Raw genomic sequence first — 4,207 nt, 5'->3', positions numbered from 1 at the left:
TCTTCGAGGGAGAAATCTCCTTTACATTACATAAATTAACAATTCTTGGATGATACAAATGAAAATACCTCCTCTGTATATTTAGGAGTCTAAGGGGTCACAATATAATTAGAGCCTACATAACAATAATAATGTAAGGGCACAACAATAGCAATAGTGGGCTTCTATGGGGCACAAAAATAAAAGTATGGGGGCTACATGGGCACAACAATAACAATAAGGGGGTTCTCTTGCAGTGATGGAATAGACCTAAGTCAGGGACTTTAGCTGTAGGGTGGTGTTGTAGCTGCATTCATGCCTTGTTTAAGCTTGCCATATAAATTGTTAAAGGTCAAATCTTTCTCAATTCATATTCCTTCTAAATTTCATATCAGATTTCGACTCATATTTTAATACCTAAAGTTTTAATTACAAGTTGGACACCAAGTTAAATTAGCTATCAACCCGAGTTAAAATTATACGTGTAAAGCCTTGATTCTTTTTTAACCTGGGTTAACTAGCTAAGTGGGGTCATGTCTTTGGGAATAAATGTTATGTATGTTTTTATGACCCACTTCCCACCCAAAGTCATCAAATAGTCGAGGTGAGCTACATCTAATGGCTAGTAAATTAGCTATCAACCCGAGTTAAAATTATACGTGTAAAGCCTTGATTCTTTTTGAACCTAGGTTAACTAGCTAAGTGGGGTAATGTCTTTGCGAAGAAATGTTATGTATGTGTTTATGACCCACTTTCCACCCAAAGTCATCAAATAGCCAAGGTGAGCTACATCGGCTAATGCTTATTCGGGTGTGAAACTACATGGAGGCTAAAACTCTCATTTCCATTTGAAACAGTCCCATAGATTTTAAGCCACAAATTCAATGGTGGAAAGAGTTTCATGTCTAAAAATGCTCAAATGTTAATGTCCTCTCCTCCACCCAAAACCATCCAACAATTTACATTGAAGAAAATTGACGGCTCGCAATCATCGTGGATCCAAATCAACACGTGCTTTAGCTAAAAATCCTTATCCTGATATTTTGTATGATTCACATTGATTTCGATGCATAACTATAATTAAACATTAGTCCCATCACATTTAGAGCTAGTTAATAGAGAAATTGTTTGGAATAATCACTTGTAAATTCACTACATGTGTGTTTAATGAGAATGTTAAAAGTTGGGAATATCACAATATTTTATCATTCTGCCTTGATTAAACCTTGTTCCACTCACCCTTTTGGATGTTGAACCTTGCATTGTGCAATTGAATTAGTGTCAGAAACCTAATAAGTTCCCATGACTAAGCTTCTCATACCAACACTATTACTTTTTCCTTTCTTTCATCTTTAGAGAAGAGATGGCCCATAATTCTTCAAATGATGCCCTTATGGATCCTTTGGCCTATGTCTGTGACACGCTATTTTTTAATATTGATGTTTACACGCTTAGGAAATATTTGAGCACTTGTATTAGACATCCTTTAGATGAATTCCTCATAAAGGAAAGGCTCTTGCAGGTGGCACTACTAGTTGTCTACTTTGACTCTAATTCAATCATGTTTCTAATTAATAATCTAAACCATGATACAACAAAATCATATTCCCCGCTAATATCCAAGTATTTCTTGAAGTCTCCCAAGAATACCTAGCCAAAATGGTAGGCGTTTCGCTGTGGTAAATTTTTCTTGGACAAATAACTAACTGAGTCATTCCTCGTTTGGCCTGCTGAGAAGAAATTCAAGTTTTGATAGAAATTAGTCAATAACCCTAAGGACGTTTCCCACCTTACCTTGGCCATTCCAAATAGATTTATTAAATCGTTGTATCAATAAATGGCATATCTCTTGGTAGTTATTCGAGGATATTCTAATGATTGAGGGGTTGATGAGTCAATATTACTATTTATGAGAGGTGTTGAAAAACCTTAACAAAATTACAATAAATTTACCTAGAGTACTTAGACTCTGACATCTATGTGGATTTAACCGCAACACAAAGTTGTGAAGTTTTCAAGTATTATACCTATTTGGTACATTTAGTTTTGTTTACTTACCTTGACTACATTAGCACCAAACTAATAGAGGATAATAAGGATGAGACAAGAATGGAAAGAGTAATAGGTTGTTGGTAATCAATGTTATACCCAGGAAGAGCCCTTGGAAGTTTAATAAATTTATAGATAGATTTTATTTCTATTTACATGTCAAAATGTGGGAGTAGGCCCTTAATAGGATTTCTCAAGAAGCAAAAATAACTTTGTATCTTACAAAATATAATAGTATTTTTCAATGATTTCTTTTCCCTAATTATTTATTCATCCAAGCTTACAGCTTTGTGTTAGGATATTCCAACACATAGGAAATAGTTAAGTATAACTTGGTCTAGTGTAGAGTTAGGTAAAGTGTGTTTCTTTACTATGTACTTTTGTAACTTACAATCCGACGGTCACGATATGTAGTGATCCGACTGTTCATTCTCTCCTCGGTATTACCGACACTTGATCTGTGGCTTAACACTCGATTGGTCCATGATCTCTATTTAAAGAGCATCGAGGGTCATTTGTAGGTTAACCCGTTCATGAGAGAAGCTTATGTAAATTTTCATTCTTTTATTAATATATTTCCTGAAGTGGCCGCGTTGGCTCAAGCTGTGGACTGTTTCCTTCTTTGAGGGTTTTAACCACATCAAAAATATTGGTGTATTGATTTGTGATCTGTTTGTGAGTGGTTTCTTTTGGTTTTCTATCTGAGGAACTTACCCTGTAAATTCCTACATGGTATCAGAGCTATTTGAGGGCCGCGTCTGTTGGTGATCCAAATCTAAAGCCGGTAGAACTGCATCCGACTGTCGTTTCCTAGATCTACTGTTTCTGACTACTTTCGGGCCGAGAGGACTGCTCTATTGTGTTAGGAGCATCTGTTCCAGTGAGGAACCCCTTTTCGTTTCACGCGAAAAGGTTTCCGGTAGCCCTAGCTACGTCATTTTTAAGATCTGGAGGTATACAGTGTTTATTTGCAGTTTACAGTTATTTTCTCTCTGTTTATTTCGGTTTCGGTTTATTTAGCCTTTTGTTTTTTTATTACTGGATCTATACCTTTCATTTATGCGTATGCTCTTTGCCCCACGACTCTGTGCGACCTGGGCAAATGAGAAACAGAAAGGAAGAATTTTTCTCATGCGTATGCTCCTTTCCATTGCGCCTTAGTGTGATCTCGGAAAATCAGAAACATTGTGGAAAATATATAGTTTCTGGCTAAAGCTAACTTCGAGCCGTAAGGTTCATTTTTTTGTGTATGTCCGTGTTGGGTTTTGTGTTTTTTGTTTTTTAGGGAAAAAGAGCTTTCTCAAGTAAGCACGCAGCCCAAAGCTTTAGCGACCAAATTGAACAAAAAAAAAACCCTTCCTCTTTTCCAAAAATTACTAAACTTTTAGTTTAGCGCACTTCGTCCAAAGCTACTTTATGAGAGTAGAGGTCTTGAGTTCAAGTCTTCTTTTTGTTGAGCTAATTAGATTAAGTTTGGAAAGGGGGCAGAATTTTTTTAACATTATCATTCATTTCCGCACATTCCCGCACTTCGTCGGCATCTTCATCAAATTTTCTTCAAAAAGCCATAACTTCTTCATCCGAAAGCCATTTTTAGAGCTGTTTTTTTTTTAAGCAGCCTAATTTTTCGAGATCTTGTCATTCAAACACTTAGTTTCAGCATCTATAGCTTTAGTTTCTGTTAAAATGGAAAGTCCATGCCAAGTTATTCTTGATAGCACCAACTACTTCCAATGGTGGTCCTACATTGTGGACTTACTTAGAAGTAAAGGTCTCTACAGAATAGCCTCAGGCCAAGAAACCAAACCGGAAGATGAAGATAAGGCAGATAAATGGGAAAATAGGCAAGATCAAGCACGAGGGTTGATAGGGATGTCTATTTCTCTAGATCTTAGATTCCATATTGCAGAACTTGATACTCCTGATGAAGCAATGAAACAGATTACTAAAGTTTTTGGAATTAAAAATGAACTTAAAGCCAATCAACTCGAAAATGAGTTGCTTACATTGGACCCCAATAATTTTTCTTGCATTGAATATTTTTTGTCCAAGTTCAAGACCCTTAGACTTCTCTTGTAAGGTGTTAAGGTTAAGAAAGAAGATAGTAAACTTATCTATTCCATTCGTACTAAGTTGGGACCAGCCTACTCTGTGTTTGTTTCCACCTTCCATTCTATAA

Source organism: Pinus tabuliformis, chromosome X (assembly GCF_031772625.1).
Source record: "Pinus tabuliformis cultivar Carrire ecotype Pingquan chromosome X, CPIR1, whole genome shotgun sequence".
Classification (NCBI taxonomy): Eukaryota; Viridiplantae; Streptophyta; class Pinopsida; order Pinales; family Pinaceae; genus Pinus; species Pinus tabuliformis.
This window is presented reverse-complemented; position numbering follows the sequence as displayed.